Source organism: Somniosus microcephalus, chromosome 3 (genome assembly GCF_052327205.1).
Source record: "Somniosus microcephalus isolate GS21.2 chromosome 3, FLI_Smic_1.0, whole genome shotgun sequence".
Classification (NCBI taxonomy): domain Eukaryota; kingdom Metazoa; phylum Chordata; class Chondrichthyes; order Squaliformes; family Somniosidae; genus Somniosus; species Somniosus microcephalus.
In genome coordinates this window covers 202,117,802-202,136,525 of record NC_140989.1, presented here as the reverse complement: position 1 = coordinate 202,136,525, position 18,724 = coordinate 202,117,802, and positions in this window count along the sequence as shown.

Genomic DNA, 18,724 nt, shown 5'->3' with positions numbered 1-18,724 from the left:
CATCGATGGGGACCCAGAGAGATCGGTGGAGGGGGACATCGATGGGGGTCTGGAGAGATCGGGGGGACTTCGATGGGGGTCCGGAGAGATCGGGTGAGGGAGACATCGATGGGGGTCCGGAGTGATCGGGGGAGGGGGGACATTGATGGGGGACTGGAGAGATAGGGTAGGGGGGACATCAACGGGTGTCCTGAGTGATCGGGGGAGGGGGAACATCGATGGGGGTCCGGAGAGGTCGGGGGAGGGGGGACATCGATGGTGATCCGGAGAGCTCAGGGGAGGGGGGACATCGATTGGGGTCCAGAGAGATCGGGGAGGGGGACATCGATGGGGGTCCGGAGAGATCGGGGGAGGGGGGACATCGATGGGGGTCCAGAGAGATTGGGGGAGGGGGGACATCGATGGGGTTCCGGAGAGATCGGGGGAGGGGTGACATCGATGGGGGTCTGGAGAGATCGGGGAGGGGTTCATCGATGGGGGTCCGGAGAGATCGGGGGAGGGAGGACATCGATGGGGGTCTGGAGAGATCGGGGGAGGGTGAACATCAATGGGGGTCTGGAGAGATCGGGGGAGGGGGACATCAATGGGGGTCCGGAGAGATCGAGGGAGGGGGTCATCGATGGGGGTCCGGAGAGATAGGGGGAGGGTGGACATCGATGGGGGTCTGGGAGATCGGGGGATGGGGGACATCGATGGGGGTCTGGTGAGATCGGGGGAGGGGGACATCGATGGATGTCCGGAGAGATCAGGGGTAGGGGGACATCGATGGGGGTCAGCAGAGATCGGGGAGGGGGGACATCGATGGGGGTCCGGAGAGATCGGGGGAGGGGGACATTGATGGAGGGCCGGAGAGATCGGGGGAGGGGGGACATTGATGGGGGTCCGGAGAGATCGGGGAAGTGTGGACATCGATGGGGGTCTGGAGAGGTCGGGGGAGGGCGACATCGATTGTGGTCTGGAGAGATCGGGGAAGGGTGGACATCGATGGGGTTCCGGAGAGAGCGGGGGAGGGGTGACATCGATGGGGATCCGGAGAGATTGGTGGAGGGGGACATCGATGGGGGTCCGGAGAGATCGGGGGGACTTCGATGGGGGTCCGGATAGATCGGGTGAGGGAGACATCGATGGGGGTCCGGAGTGATCGGGGGAGGGGGGACATTGATGGGGGTCTGGAGAGATAGGGGGAGGGGGGACATCAACAGGGGTCCTGAGTGATCGGGGGAGGGGGACCATCGATGGGGGTCCGGAGAGGTCGGGGGAGGTGGGACATCGATGGTGATCCGGAGAGATCAGGGGAGGGGGGACATCGATGGGGGTCCAGAGAGATCGGGGAGGGGGACATCGATGGGGGTCCGGAGAGATCGGGGGAGGGGGGACATCGATGGGGGTCCAGAGAGATTGGGGGAGGGGGGACATCGATGGGGTTCCGGAGAGATCGGGGGAGGGGTGACATCGATGGGGGTCCGGAGGGATCGGAGAGGGGTTCATCGATGGGGGTCCGGAGAGATCGGGGGAGGGAGGACATCGATGGGGGTCTGGAGAGATCGGGGGAGGGTGAACATCAATGGGGGTCTGGAGAGATCGGGGGAGGGGGACATCAATGGGGGTCCGGAGAGATCGAGGGAGGGGGTCATCGATGGGGGTCCGGAGAGATAGGGGGAGGGTAGACATCGATGGGGGTCCGGGAGATCGGGGGATGGGGGACATCGATGGGGGTCTGGCGAGATCGGGGGAGGGGGACATCGATGGAGGTCCGGAGACATCGTGGGGTGGGGGGACATCGATGGGGGTCAGCAGAGATCGGGGAGAGGGGACATCGATGGGGGTCCGGAGAGATGGGGGGAGGGGGACATCGATGGGGCTCAGGAGAGATCAGGGGAGGGGGGACTTCGATGGGGGTCTGGAGAGATCGGGGAGGGGGGACAACGATGGCGGTCCGGAGACATCGTGGGGTGGGGGGGACATCGATGGGGGTCAGGAGAGATCGGGGAGGGGGGACATCGATGGGGTTCTGGAGAGATCGGGGGAGGGGGGACATCGATGGGGGTCTGGAGAGATCGGGGAGGGGGGGACATCGATGGGGGTCCAGAGAGATAGGGGGAGGGGGACATCGATGGAGGGCCGGAGAGATCGGGGGAGGGGGGACATTGATGGGGGTCCGGAGAGATCGGGGAAGGGTGGACATCGATGCGGGTCTGGAGAGATCAGGGGAGCGTGACATCGATTGTGGTCTGGAGAGATCGGGGAAGGGTGGACATCGATGGGGGTCCGGAGAGAGCGGGGGAGGGGTGACATCGATGGGGATCCGGAGAGATCGGTGGAGGGGTCATCGATGGGGGTCCGGAGAGATCGGCGGGACATCGATGGGGGTCTGGAGAGATCGGGGGAGGGAGACATCGATGGGGGTCCGGAGTGATCGGGGGAGGGGGGACATTGATGGGGGTCTGGAGAGATAGGGGGAGGGGGGACATCAACGGGGGTCCTGAGTGATCGGGGGAGGGGGAACATCGATGGGGGTCCGGAGTGGTCGGGGGAGGCGGGTACTTCGATGGTGATCTGGAGAGATCAGGGGAGGGGGGACATCGATGGGGGTCCAGAGAGATCGGGGAGGGGGACATTGATGGGGGTCCGGAGAGATCGGGGGAGGGAGGACATCGATGGGGGTCCAGAGAGATTGGGGGAGGGGGGACATCGATGGGGGTCCGGAGAGATCGGGGTAGGGGGGTCATCGGTAGGGGTCCGGAGAGATCGGGGGAGGGGGAACATCGATGGTGGTCTGGAGAGATCGGGGGAGGGGGGACATCGATGGGTGTCAGGAGAGATCGGGGCAGGGGAGACATCGATGGGAGTCCGGAGATATCGGTGGAGGGGGGACAGCGATGGGAGTCTGGAGAGATAGGGGGAGGGGGGGTCATCGATGGGGGTCCGGAGAGATCGGGGGAGGGGGGACATCGATGGGTGTCTGGAGAGATTGGGGGAGGGGGGACATCGATGGATGTCAGGAGAGATCGGGGGAGGGGGGTCATCGGTAGGGGTCCGGAGAGATCGGGGGAGGGGGAAAATCGATGGTGGTCTGGAGAGATCGGGGGAGGGGGGTCATCGATGGATGTCAGGAGAGATCGGGGGAGGGGGGTCATCGATGGCGGTCCGGAGAGATCGGGAGAGGGGGACATCGATGGGGGTCTGGAGAGATTGTTGGAGGGGGGACATCGATGGGGGTCTGGAGTGATGGTGGGAGTGGGGACATCGATCGGGGTCCGGAGAGATCGGGGTAGGGGGACATCGATGGGGGTCTGGAGAGATCGGGGGAGGGGGCTCATCAATGGGGGTCCAGCGAGTTCGGGGAAGGGGGACATCGATGGGGGTGCGGAGAGATCGGGGAAGCGGGGACACCGATTGGGTCCGGAGCGATCGGGGGAGGGGGGACATCAAAGGGGGTCGGGAGAGATCGGGGGAGGGGGGACATCGATGGGGTTCCAAAGAGATAGGGGGAGGGGGGTCATCGATGGCGGTCCGGAGAGATCGGGAGAGGGGGACATCGATGGGGGTCCAGAGAGATCGGGGGAGGGGGACATCGATGGGGGTCCGGAGAGATCGGGGAGGGGGGACATCGATGGGGGTCTGGAGAGATCGGGGGAGGGTGGACATCGATGGGGATCCAGAGAGATCAGGGAGGGGGACATCGATGGGGGTCCGGAGAGATTGGGGGAGTGGGGACATGGATGGGTGTCTGGAGAGATCGGGGGAGGGGGACATCGATTAGGGACCGGAGAGATCAGGGGAGGGGGACATCGATGGCGTCCGGAGTGATCGGGGGAGGGTGGAACATTGATGGGGTTCTGGAGAGATCGGGGGAGGGGGGACATCGATGGGAGTCCGGAGTGATCGGGGGAGGGGGACATTGATGGGGGTCCGGTGAGATCGGGGGAGGGGGGACATCGATGGTCGTCCGGAAAGATCTGAGGAGGGGGGACACCGATGGGGGTCCTGAGAGATCGGTGGAGGGGGGATATCGATGGGGATCCGGAGAGATCGGGGGAGGTGGGACATCGATGGTGGTCTGGAGTGATCGGAGGAGGGGGGATATTGATGGGAGTCCGGAGTGATCGGGGGAGGGGGGACAGCGATGGTGCTCTGGAATGATCGGGGGAGGGGGGACATCGATGGTGGTCCGGAGAAATCGGGGGAGGTGGGACATCGATGGGGGTCCAGAGAGATCTGGGGAGGGGGGACATCGATGGGGGTCTGGAGAGATTGGTGGAGGGGGGACATCGATGGGGGTCTGGAGAGATCGGGGGAGGTGGGACATCGATGGGGGTCCGGAGTGATCGGGGAGGGGGGACATCGATGGGGGTCTGGAGAAATCGGGGGAGGGGGGACATCGATGGTGGTCCGGAGAGATCGGGGGAGGGGGACATCGAGGGGGTCCGGAGATATCGGGGGAGGGGTGTCATCGGTGGGGGTCTGGAGAGATCGGGGGAGGGGAACATCAATGAGGGTGTGGCGAGATCGGGGGAGGGGGACATCGATGGGGGTCCGGAGAGATCAGGGGAGAGGGGACATCAATGGGGGTCCGGAGAGATTGTGGGAGGGGAACATCAATGAGGGTGTGTAGAACTCGGGGGAGGGGGAAAACGATGGGGGTCCGGAGAGATCGGGGGAGGGGTACACTTATGGAGGGTCCGGATAGATCGGGGAGGGGGGTCATCGATGCGGGTCCGGCGAGATCAGGGGAGGGGAACATCGATGGGGATCGGAGAGTTCGGGGGAGGGGGGACATTGCTGGGGGTCTGGAGAGATCGGGGGAGCTGGGACATCGATGGGGGTCTGGAGAGTTTGGGGGAGGGGGGACATCGATGGGAGTCCGGAGTGATCGGGGGAGGGGGACATTGATGGGGGTCCGGTGAGATCGGGGGAGGGGGGACATCGATGGTGGTCCGGAAAGATCTGGGGAGGGGGGACACCGATGGGGGTCCTGAGAGATCGGTGGAGGGGGGACATCGATGGGGATCCGGAGAGATCGGGGGAGGTGGGACATCGATGGTGGTCTGGAGTGATCGGAGGAGGGGGGATATTGATGGGAGTCCGGAGTGATCGGGGGAGGGGGGACATCGATGGTGCTCTGGAATGATCGGGGGAGGGGGGACATCGATGGTGGTCCGGAGAAATCGGGGGAGGTGGGACATCGATGGGGGTCCAGAGAGATCTGGGGAGGGGGGACATCGATGGGGGTCTGGAGAGATCGGTGGAGGGGGGACATCGATGGGGGTCTGGAGAGATCGGGGGAGGTGGGACATCGATGGGGGTCCGGAGTGATCGGGGAGGGGGGACATCGATGGGGGTCTGGAGAAATCGGGGGAGGGGGGACATCGATGGTGGTCCGGAGAGATCGGGGGAGGGGGACATCGAGGGGGTCCGGAGATATCGGGGGAGGGGTGTCATCGGTGGGGGTCTGGAGAGATCGGGGGAGGGGAACATCAATGAGGGTGTGGCGAGATCGGGGGATGGGGACATCGATGGGGGTCCGGAGAGATCAGGGGAGAGGGGACATCAATGGGGGTCCGGAGAGATTGTGGGAGGGGAACATCAATGAGGGTGTGTAGAACTCGGGGGAGGGGGAAAACGATGGGGGTCCGGAGAGATCGGGGGAGGGGTACACTTATGGAGTGTCCGGATAGATCGGGGAGGGGGGTCATCGATGCGGCTCCGGCGAGATCAGGGGAGGGGAACATCGATGGGGATCGGAGAGTTCGGGGGAGGGGGGACATTGCTGGGGGTCTGGAGAGATCGAGGGAGGGGGGACATCGATGGGGGTCCGGAGAGATCGGGGGATCTGGGACATCGATGGGGGTCTGGAGAGTTTGGGGGAGGGCGACATCGATGGTGGTCCGGAGAGATCGGGGACGGGGGACATCGATGGGGGTCCGGAGAGATCGGGGGAGGGGTGCCATAGATGGGGGTCCGGAGAGATCGGGGGAGGGGGGATATCGATGGAGGTCCGGATAGATCGGGGTAGGGGGGACTTCGATGGGGGTCCAGAGAGATCGGGGGGGAGGGGTGACATCAATGGGTGTCCGGAGAGATCAGGGGAGGGGGGACATCGATGGGGTCCGGAGAAATCGGGGGAGGGGGACATCGATGGGGGTCCGGGGAGATCGGGGGAGGGGGGACATCAATGGGTGTCCGGAGAGATCGGGGGAGGGGGGACATCGATGGGTGTCTGGAGAGATCGGGGTAGGGGGACATCGATGGGGGTCCGGAGAGATCGGGGGAGGGGGACATCGATGGGGGTCCAGATTGATCGGGGGTGGGGGGACATCGATGGGGCTCTGGAGAGATCGGGGAGGGGGGACATTGATGGGGGTCCGGAGAGATCGGGGGAGGGGGGGACATCGGTGGGTGTCCGGAGTGATCGGGGGAGGGGGGACATCGATGTGGGTCTGGAGAGATCGGCGGAGGGTGGACATCAATGGGGGTCCGGAGTGATCGGGGGAGGTGGGACATCAATGGGGGTCTGGAGAGATCAGGGGAGGGGGGTCATCGATGGAGGTCCGGAGAGTTCGGGGGAGGGGGAACATCGATGGTGGTCTGGAGAGATCGGGGGAGGGGGGACATCGATGGGTGATAGGAGAGATCGGGGGAGGGGGACATCGATGGGGTTCCGGAAAGATAGGGGGAGGGGGACATCGATGGGGGTCTGGAGAGATTGGGGGAGGGTGGACATCGATGGGGGTCCAGAGAGATCGTGGGAGGGGGGACATCGATGGGGATCCGGAGAGATCGGGGGAGGGGGGACTTCGATGGGGGTCCGGAATGAACGGGGGATGGGGGGACATCGATGGGGGTCCAGAGAGATTGTGGGAGGGGGGACATCGATGGGGGTCCGGAGAGATCGGGGGAGGGGGGACATCGATGGGGGTCCGGTGAGATCGGGGGAGGGGGACATCGATGGGGGTCCGGAGAGATCGGGGAGGGGGGACATCGACGGGGGTCCGGTGAGATCGGGGGAGGGGGGACATCGATGGGGGTCTGGTGAGATCGGGGGAGGGGGGACATCGATGGGGGTCCGGTGAGATCAGGGGAGGGGGGACATCGATGGGGGTCCGGAGACATCGGGGAGGGGGGACATCGATGGGGGTCCGAAGAGATCGGGGGAGGGGGGACATTGATGGGGGTCCGGAGAGTTCGGGGGAGGGGTGACATCGATGGGGGTCCAAAGAGATTGGGGGAGGGGGGGACATCGATGGGGGTCCGGAGAGATCGGGACAGGGGGACATCGATGGGGGTCCGGAGAGATCGGGACAGGGGAACATCGATGGGGGTCTGGAGAGATTGGGGGAGGGGGACATCGATGGGGGTCTGGAGCGATGGTGGGAGTGGGGACATCGATGAGGGTCCGGAGAGATCGGGGTAGGGGGACATCGATGGGGGTCTGGAGAGAGCGGGGGAGGGGGCACATCGATGGGGGTCCAGAGAGTTCGGGGAGGGGGGACATCGATGGGGGGTGCGGAGGGATCGGGGAAGCGGGGACATCGATGGGGGTCCGGAGCGATCAGGGGAGGGGGAACCTCGATGGGGGTCCGGAGAGATCGGGGGAGGGGTGACATCGATGGGGTTCTGGAAAGATCGGGGAGAGGGGACATCGATGTGGGTCCGGAGAGATCGGGGGAGGGGGGACATCGATGGATGTCCGGAGAGATCGGGAGAGGGGGACATCGATGGGGGTCCGGGAGATCGGGGGATGGGGGACATCGATGGGGGTCTGGTGAGATCGGGGGAGGGGGACATCGATGGAGGTCCGGAGAGATCAGGGGTAGGGGGACATTGATGGGGGTCAGCAGAGATCGGGGAGGGGGGGCATCGATGAGGGTCCGGAGAGGTCGGGAGCGGGGGACATCGATGGGGCTCTGGAGAGATCAGGGGAGGGGGGACATCGATGGGGGTCCGGAGAGATCGGGGGAGGGGGACATCGATGGAGGGCCGGAGAGATCGGGGGAGGGGGGACATTGATGGGGGTCCGGAGAGATCGGGGAAGTGTGGACATCGATGGGGGTCTGGAGAGATCGGGGGAGGGCGACATCGATTGTGGTCTGGAGAGATCGGGGAAGGGTGGACATCGATGGGGGTCTGGAGAGATCGGGGGAGGGCGACATCGATTGTGGTCTGGAGAGATCGGGGAAGGGTGGACATCGATGGGGGTCCGGAGAGAGCGGGGGAGGGGTGACATGGTGACATCGATGGGGACCCAGAGAGATCGGTGGAGGGGGACATCGATGGGGGTCCGGAGAGATCGGGGGGACTTCGATGGGGGTCCGGAGAGATCGGGTGAGGGAGACATCGATGGGGGTCCGGAGTGATCGGGGGAGGGGGGACATTGATGGGGGACTGGAGAGATAGGGTAGGGGGGACATCAACGGGGGTCCTGAGTGATCGGGGGAGGGGGCACATCGATGGGGGTCCGGAGAGGTCGGGGGAGGGGGGACATCGATGGTGATCCGGAGAGATCAGGGGAGGGGGGACATCGATTGGGGTCCAGAGAGATCGGGGAGGGGGACATCGATGGGGGTCCGGAGAGATCGGGGGAGGGGGGACATCGATGGGGTCCGGAGAGATTGGGGGAGGGGGGACATCGATGGGGTTCCGGAGAGATCGGGGGAGGGGTGACATCGATGGGGGTCCGGAGAGATCGGGGAGGGGTTCATCGATGGGGGTCCGGAGAGATCGGGGGAGGGAGGACATCGATGGGGGTCTGGAGAGATCGGGGAGGGTGAACATCAATGGGGGTCTGGAGAGATCGGGGGAGGGGGGACATTGATGGGGGACTGGAGAGATAGGGTAGGGGGGACATCAACGGGGGTCCTGAGTGATCGGGGGAGGGGGCACATCGATGGGGGTCCGGAGAGGTCGGGGGAGGGGGGACATCGATGGTGATCCGGAGAGATCAGGGGAGGGGGGACATCGATTGGGGTCCAGAGAGATCGGGGAGGGGGACATCGATGGGGGTCCGGAGAGATCGGGCGAGGGGGGACATCGATGGGGGTCCGGAGAGATTGGGGGAGGGGGGACATCGATGGGGTTCCGGAGAGATCGGGGGAGGGGTGACATCGATGGGGGTCCGGAGAGATCGGGGAGGGGTTCATCGATGGGGGTCCGGAGAGATCGGGGGAGGGAGGACATCGATGGGGGTCTGGAGAGATCGGGGGAGGGTGAACATCAATGGGGGTCTGGAGAGATCGGGGGAGGGGGACATCAATGGGGGTCCGGAGAGATCGAGGGAGGTGGTCATCGATGGGGGTCCGGAGAGATAGGGGGAGGGTGGACATCGATGGGGGTCTGGGAGATCGGGGGATGGGGGACATCGATGGGGGTCTGGTGAGATCGGGGGAGGGGGACATCGATGGAGGTCCGGAGAGATCAGGGGTAGGGGGACATCGATGGGGGTCTGGAGAGATCGGGGAGGGGGGACATCGATGGGGGTCCAGAGAGATAGGGGGAGGGGGACATCGATGGAGGGCCGGAGAGATCGGGGGAGGGGGGACATTGATGGGGGTCCGGAGAGATCGGGGGAGCGTGACATCGATTGTGGTCTGGAGAGATCGGGGAAGGGTGGACATCGATGGGGGTCCAGAGAGAGCGGGGGAGGGGTGACATCGATGGGGATCCAGAGAGATCGGTGGAGGGGGACATCGATGGGGGTCCGGAGAGATCGGCGGGACATCGATGGGGGTCTGGAGAGATCGGGGGAGGGAGACATCGATGGTGGTCCGGAGTGATCGGGGGAGGGGGGACATTGATGGGGGTCTGGAGAGATAGGGGGAGGGGGGACATCAACGGGGGTCCTGAGTGATCGGAGGAGGGGGAACATCGATGGGGGTCCGGAGTGGTCGGGGGAGGCGGTACTTCGATGGTGATCTGGAGGGATCAGGGGAGGGGGGACATCGATGGGGGTCCAGAGAGATCGGGGAGGGGGACATCGATGGGGGTCCGGAGAGATCGGGGGAGGCGGGACATCGATGGGGGTCCAGAGAGATTGGGGGAGGGGGGACATCGATGGGGGTCCGGAGAGATCGGGGTAGGGGTGACATCGATGGGGGTCCGGAGGGATCGGGGAGGGGTTCATCGATGGGGGTCCGGAGAGATCGGGGGAGGGAGGACATCGATGGGGGTCTGGAGAGATCGGGGGAGGGTGAACATCAATGGGGGTCTGGAGAGATCGGGGGAGGGGGACATCAATGGGGGTCCGGAGAGATCGAGGGAGGGGGGACATCGATGGGGATCCAGAGAGATTGGGGGAGGGGGTACATCGATGGGGGTCCGGAGAGATCGGGAGAGGGGTGACATCGATGGGGGTCCGGAGAGATCGGGGAGGGGTTCATCGATGGGGGTCCGGAGAGATCGGGGGAGGGAGGACATCGATGGGGGTCTGGAGAGATCGGGGGAGGGTGAACATCAATGGGGGTCTGGAGAGATCGGGGGAGGGGGACATCAATGGGGGTCCGGAGCGATCGAGGGAGGGGGGACATCGATGGGGATCCGGAGAGATCGGGGGAGGGGGGACATTGATGGGGGTCTGGAGAGAATGGGGGAGGGCGACATCGATGGGGGCCCGGAGAGACCGAGGGAGGGGGGACATCGATGGGGGTCTGGAGAGATCGGGGGAGGGGGGTCATCGGTAGGGGTCCGGAGAGATCGGGGGAGGGGGAACATCGATGGTGGTCTGGAGAGATCGGGGGAGGGGGGACATCGATGGGTGTCAGGAGAGATCGGGGGAGGGGAGACATCGATGGGAGTCCGGAGATATCGGTGGAGGGGGGACATCGATGGGAGTCTGGAGAGATAGGGGGAGGGGGGTCATCGATGGGGGTCCGGAGAGATCGGGACAGGGGGACATCGATGGGGGTCCAGAGAGATTGGGGGAGGGGGACATCGATGGGGGTCTGGAGCGATGGTGGGAGTGGGGACATCGATGAGGGTCCGGAGAGATCGGGGTAGGGGGACATCGATGGGGGTCTCGAGAGAGCGGGGGAGGGGGCACATCGATGGGGGTCCAGAGAGTTCGGGGAGGGGGGACATCGATGGGGGTGCGGAGGGATCGGGGAAGCGGGGACATCGATGGGGGTCCGGAGCGATCAGGGGAGGGGGAACCTCGATGGGGGTCCGGAGAGATCGGGGGAGGGGTGACATCGATGGGGTTCTGGAAAGATCGGGGGAGAGGGGACATCGATGTGGGTCCGGAGAGATCGGGGGAAGGGGGACATCGATGGATGTCCGGAGAGATCGGGAGAGGGGGACATCGATGGGGGTCCGGAGAGATTGGGGGAGGGGGGACATCAATGGGGGTCAGGAGAGATCGGGGACGGGGACATCGATGGGGGTCCGGAGAGATCGGGGAGGGGGGACATCGATGGGGGACTGGAGAGATCGGAGGAGGGGGTATATCGATGGGGGTCCAGAGAGATCGGGGGAGGGGGACATCGATGGGGGTCCGGAGAGATCGGGGGAGCAGGGACATCGATGGGGGTCCGGAGCGATCGGGGAGGTGGGACCTCGATGGGGGTCCGGAGAAATCGGGGGACGGGGGACATCGATGGGGGTCCGGAGAGATCGGGGGAGGGGGGGACATCAATGGTGGTCCGGAGAGATCGGGGGAGGGGGGACATCGATGGGGATCCAGATAGTTCAGGGGAGGGGGGACATCGATAGGTGTCCGGAGAGATCGGGCGAGAGGGACATCGATGGGGGTCCAGAGAGATTGGGGGAGGGGGGACATCAATGGGGGTCGGGAGAGATCGGGGAGGGGGACATCGATGGGGGTCCCGAGAGATTGGGGGAGGGTGGACATCAATGGGGGTCTGGATAGATCGGGGGAGTGCGACATCGATGGGGGTCCGGAGAGATCGTGGGAGGGGGGACATCGATGGGGATCCGGAGAGATCGGATGAGAGGGGACTTCGATGGGGATCCGGAATGAACAGGGGAGGGGGGACATCGATGGGGGTCAGGAGAGATCGGGGAGGGGGGACATCGATGGGGGTCCGGAGAGATCGGGGGAGGGGTACATCGATGGGGTTCTGGCGAGATCGGGGGAGGGGGGACATCGATGGGGGTCCAGATAGTTCGGGGGAGGGGGGACATCGATAGGTGTCCGGAGAGATCGGGCGAGATTGACATCGATGAGGGTCCGGAGAGATCGGGGGAGGGGGGACATCAATGGGGGTCGGGAGAGATCGGGGGAGGGGGGACATCGATGGGGGTCCGGAGAGATCGGGGGAGGGGGTCATCGATGGGGGTCTGGAAAGATCGGGGGACGGGGGACATCGATGGGGGTCCAGAGAGATCGGGGGAGGGGGACATCGATGGGGGTCCAGAGAGATCGGGCGAGGGTGGCATCGATGGGGGTCCGGAGAGATCGGGGAGGGGGGACATCGATGGGGGTCCGGAGAGATCGGGGAGGGGGGACATCGATGGGGGTCCAGAGAGATCGGGGGAGGGGGTACATCGATGGGTGTCCAGAGAGATCGGGGGAGTGGGGACATTGATGGGGGTCTGGAGAGATCGGGGGAGGGGGACATCGATGGGGGTCCGGAGAGATCGGGGGAGGGAGACATCGAGGGGATCCGGAGTGATCGGGGGAGGGGGGACATTGATGGCGGTCTGGAGAGATCGGGGGAGGGGGGACATCGATGGTGGTCCGGAGAGATTGGGGGAGGGGGGACATCGATGGGGGTCCGGAGAGATAGGTGGAGGGGGGACATCGATGGGGGTCTGGAGAAATCGGGGGAGGGGGGACATCGATGGGGGTCCGGAGAGATCGGGGGAGGGGGACATCGAAGGGTGTCCGGAGAGATCGGGGGAGGGGGACATCGATGGGTTCCGGAGAGATCGGGGGAGGGGGGTCATCGATGGGGGTCTGGAGAGATCGGGGGAGGGGAACATCAATGAGGGTGTGGCGAGATCGGGGGAGGGGACATTGATGGGGGGTCCGGATAAATCGGGGGAGGGGGGACATTGATGGGGGTCCGGAGAGATCGGGGGAGGGGGACAACAATGGGGGTCCGGAGAGATATGGGGAGGGGGGACATCGATGGGGGTCTGGAGCGATCGGGGGAGGGGGGACATCGATGGTTGTCCGGAGAGATCGAGGGAGGGGGGACATCGATGGGGGTCTGGAGAGATCGGGGGAGGGGGGACATCGATGGGGGTCTGGAGAGATCGGTGGAGGTGGGACATCGATGGGGGTCCGGAGAGATTGGGGGAGGGGGGACATCGATGGGGGTCCGGAGAGGTTGGGGGAGGGGGGACATCGATAGGTGTCCGGAGAGATCGGTGGAGGTGGGACATCGATGGGGGTCCGGAGAGATTGGGGGAGGGGGGACATCGATGGGGGTCCGGAGAGGTTGGGGGAGGGGGGACATCGATAGGTGTCCGGAGAGATCGGGAGAGGGGGACATCGATCGGGGTCCGGAGAGATTGGGGAGGGGGGACATCAATGGGGGTCGGGAGAGATCGGGCGAGGGGGACATCGATGGGGGTCTGGAGAGATCGGGGGAGGGGGCACATCGATGGGGGTCCGGAGAGATTGGGGAGGGGGAACATCGATGGGGGTCCGGAGAGATTGGGGGAGCGGGGACATCGATGGGGGTCCGGAGCGATCGGGGGAGGGGGGACATCGATGGGGGTCCGGAGAGATCGAGGGAGGGGGGACATCGATGGGGGTCTGGAGAGATCGGGGGAGGGGGGACATCGATGGGGGTCTGGAGAGATCGGTGGAGGTGGGACATCGATGGGGGTCCGGAGAGATTGGGGGAGGGGGGACATCGATGGGGATCCGGAGAGGTTGGGGGAGGGGGGACATCGATAGGTGTCCGGAGAGATCGGGAGAGGGGGACATCGATGGGGGTCCGGAGAGATTGGGGGAGGGGGGACATCAATGGGGGTCGGGAGAGATCGGGCGAGGGGGACATCGATGGGGGTCTGGAGAGATCGGGGGAGGGGGGACATCGATGGGGGTCCGGAGAGATCGGGGGAGGGAGGACATCGATGGCGGTCTGGAGAGATCGGGGGAGGGGGGACATCGATGGGGGTCCAGAGAGATCGGGGAGGGGGACATCGATGGGGGTCCAGAGAGATTGGGGGAGGGTGGACATCAATGGGGGTCTGGATAGATCGGGGGAGGGGGGACATCGATGGGGGTCCGGAGAGATCGTGGGAGGGGGGACATCGATGGGGATCCGGAGAGATCGGGTGAGGGTGGACTTCGATGGGGATCCGGAATGAACGGGGGAGGGGGGACATCGATGGGGGTCAGGAGAGATCGGGGAGGGGGGACATCGATGGGGGTCTGGAGAGATCGGGGGAGGGGGACATCGATGGGGTTCTGGAGAGATCGGGGGAGGGGGGACATCGATGGGGGTCTGGAGAGATCGGGGAGGGGGGACATCGATGGGGGTCCGGAGAGATCGGGGGAGGGGGACATCGATGGAGGGCCGGTGAGATCGGGGGAGGGGGGACATTGATGCGGGTCCGGAGAGATCGGGGGAGGGTGGACATCGATGGGTGTCCGGAGAGATCGGGGGAGGGGGGCATCGATTGTGGTCTGGAGAGATCGGGGGAGGGGGGACATCGATGGTGGCCTGGAGAGATCGGGGGAAGGTGGACATCGATGGGGGTCCGGAGAGAGCGGGGGAGGGGGTCATCGATGGGGTTCTGGAGAGATTGGGGGAGGGGTGAAATCGATGGGGATCCGGAGAGATCGGTGGAGTGGGACATCGATGGGGGTCCGGAGAGATCGGGGTACATCGATGGGGGTCCGGAGAGATCGGGGGAGAGAGTCATCGATGGGGGTCCGGAGTGATCGGGGGAGGGGGAACTTTGATGGGGGTCTGGAGAGATAGGGGGAGGGGGGACATCAACGGGGGTCCTGAGTGATCGGGGGAGGGGGAACATCGATGGGGGTCCGGAGAGGTCGGGGGAGGGGGGCCATCGATGGTGATCCGGAGAGATCAGGGGAGGGGGACATCGATGGGGGCCTGGAGAGATCGGGGGAAGGTGGACATCGATGGGGGTCCGGAGAGAGCGGGGGAGGGGGTCATCGATGGGGTTCTGGAGAGATTGGGGGAGGGGTGAAATCGATGGGGATCCGGAGAGATCGTTGGAGTGGGACATCGATGGGGGTCCGGAGAGATCGGGGGTACATCGATGGGGGTCCGGAGAGATCGGGGGAGAGAGTCATCGATGGGGGTCCGGAGTGATCGGGGGAGGGGGGACTTTGATGGGGGTCTGGAGAGATAGGGGGAGGGGTGACATTGATGGGGGTCCGGAGAGGTCAGGGGAGAGGGGACATCAATGGTGGTCCAGAGAGATTGGGGGAGGGGAACATCAATGACGGTGTGGAGAGCTCGGGGGAGGGGGACATCGATGGGGGTCTGGAGAGATCAGAGGTGGGGAACACCTATGGAGGGTCTGGATAGATCGGGGAGGGGGGTCATCGATGGGGGTCTGGAGAGATCAGGGGAGGGGGGACATTGCTGGTGGTCTGGAGAGATCAGGGGAGGGGAACATCGATGGGGGTCCGGAGAGTTCGGGGGAGGGGGGACATTGCTGGGGTTCTGGAGAGATTGGGGGAGGGGGGACATCGATGTGGGTCTGGAGAGATCGGGGGAGGGGGGACATTGATAGGGGTCCAGAGAGATCGGGGGAGGGGGGACATTGATGGGGGTCCGGAGAGATCGGGGGAGGGGGGTCATCGATGGGGGTCCAGAGAGATCGGGGGAGGGGTGACATCGTTGGGGGTCCGGAGAGTTTGGGGGAGAGGGATATTGCTGGGTGTCCGGAGAGTTCGGGGGAGAGGGATATTGCTGGGGGTCCAGAGAGATCGGGGGAGGGGGGACAACGATGGGGGTCCGGAGAGTTCGGGGGAGGGGGATATTGCTGGGGGTCCGGAGAAATCGGGGAGGGGAACATTGCTGCGGGACCAGAGAGATTGGGGGAGGGTGTAGGGGGTGGCGTGTGGTGGTGTTGTTTGGCACGTACGTACTCCCAGTCAGTTAAGCCGCTGACTTTTTTGTGAACGGTTCGAATCGCTCCCATGCCCCTGGGTTCTAGACACCGGACATAGGTACAAGGCGGCGGTACAGAGAAGACTCGAGTAGACAGGTGGTTGGATGTAAAGAAAAAACAAGATTTTATTGAAGAGGAAAACTTGATACAATCTCATGGAAAAATTACTATTGTACACTTCTACATGCAAGGAAAATACAAAAGAAGAATAAACTACGCTTATACAGGGGATACGGAACACACGGCACATCGAGGGAAAACAACTATCTTAACTATCCCCTTATCCTTATCCCACCCCCTATACCTAACTAGATTAAGTTATGAGGGGTCAGAACTTCATGCTCACCAATCAAAATGTTTGTTAGACTCAAAACAATGGTTGGGTTCGGGGTTCGCTCTTGGTGCTCTCTGGAGCCTGCCGTCGTCATGTGGTCTCCGGGTGCTGCAAGGGCGTTGTCCAGGTTCGAGTACCCCAAAGTTACAGTCTCTGTTTGGGTACTTTACCTTGCAGGGATGATTCTTTGTTGACAGCCGCCAGATTGAGTTGGTGTGCAGATATTCGAAGGTCGGCTGAGGCTGAAGGCCCGATAATTCGAAGCCTCCCCTCAGTTCGTCTCCTCAGTTGGTCTTCTTCAGCCGGTCTTCCTCAGGTGGCCTTCCCTCCGGTGGTCTTCCCTCCGGTGGTCTTCCCTCCTCCCCTTGTCGTGTCCCGCCTTGCCTGGCCTGAATTGTCCATGTCCGCCTGACCCGGTGCCGGGGCTAGTTCCAGATGGAGTGGGAAAAGGGCACGGGCAAAGACCAGGGGATAAGCGCGGGACGGGGAAAGAGCGGCAGCCACGAGGGCGAGGGGCCAAAGAGCAGCACCAGCACTCCAACCAACAAGAACACCGAACACACGTTTTGCTACCCGAGGGGTCTTCAATTATACCTTCATTGAAAACCCTTATCTGCGCGCCAAATCATGTTAGTTCTTTGTTTTAATCTTGGCAGGCTATTTTAATTAATGGTAGCAATCCATGCTAACTGGTTTTAGATGGCCGGTAATCGCATCTACCGGCCCGATAATTGACTTGTATTGTCCTGAAAGTTCATTGATAGGCCTGTCCGGCCTCAATGGCTCTGTAGGTCTGTTTCCGATAATATATGTAGACTGCTTGATGGCCTTAACTATAGGCCTAAACTGAATTTAGATTTGCCTCCAATTCGGTCTAATGCATAATTCAGAGTCCTGTCTGGTTCCAAAATACAAAGTCTCTCTTCACAGAAGCCTACAGCTTGGTTTCGATTTCTCCAAGCTGTCTGCATTGCAGAGTCCATTTTAAAATCTCACAGGCTTGCTGCCACGAGGCACGGACGCCATCTTGGGTACCCTTTTTGATTTAAAATGTCCACACAGGGGCCCGTTTGTTATGAACAGCCTTCGGGGAAATGCAGAAATTTTGCAAATCTTATAAGGGGGACATCAATGGGGGTCCGGAGAGATCGGGGGAGGGGGGACATAAATGGGGGCCCGGAGAGGTCGGGGGAGGGGGACATCAATGGGGGTCCGAAGAGATCGGGGTAGGGGGGACATCAACGGGGGTCCTGAGAGATTGGGGGAGGGGGGGCATCGATGTAGGTCCGGAGAGATCGGGGGAGGGGGGACATCGATGGTGGTGCGGAGAGATCGGGAGAGGGTGGACATCAATGGGGGTCCTGAGAGATTGGGGGAGGGGGGACATCGATGGGAGTCCGGAGAGATTGGGGGAGGGGGACATCGATGGGGGTCCGGAGAGATCGGGGAGGGGGGACAGCGTGGTGCGGAGAGATCGGGGGAGGGGGGACATCAATGGGAGTCCGGAGAGATCAGGGGAGGGGGGACATCGATGGGAGTCCGAAGAGATCGGGGGAGGGGGACATCAATGGAGGTCCGGAGAGATCGGGGGAGGGGGACATCAATGGAGGTCTGGAGAGATTGGGGGATGGGGACATCAATGGGGGTCTGGAGAGATCGGGGGACGGGGGACATAAATGGGGGTCCGGAGTAATCGGGGGAGGGGGGACATCGATGGGGGTCCGGAGTGATCGGGGGAGGGGGGACATCGATGGGGGTCTGGAGAGATCAGGGGAGGGGGGACACCGATTGTGGTCTGGAGAGATCGGGGGAGGGGGGACATCGATGGGGGTCCGGAGAGATCGGGGGAGGCGGGACATCGATGGGGGTCCGGAGAGATCGGGGGAAGGGGGACATAAATGGGTGTCCGGAGTGATCGAGGGAGGGGGGACATCGATGGGGGTCCGGAGAGATCAGGGGAGGGGGGACATCGATGGGGGTCTGGAGAGATCGGGGGAGGGGGACATCGATGGGGGTCTGGAGAGATCGGGGAAGGGGGACATCAATGGGGGTCTGGACAGATCGGGGGAGGGGGGACATCGATGTGGGTCCAGAGAGATTGGGGGAGGGGGGACATCGATGGGGGTCCGGAGAGATCGGGGAGTGGGGACATCGATGGGGGTCCGGAGAGATCGGGGGAGGGGGAAATCGATGGAGGTCCGGAGAGATCGGGGGAGGGGGACATCGATGGGGATCCGGAGAGATCGGGGGAGGGGGGACATCGATGGGGGTTCGGAGAGATCGGGGGAGGGTGGACATCGATGGGGGTCCGGAGAGATCAGGGGAGGGGGG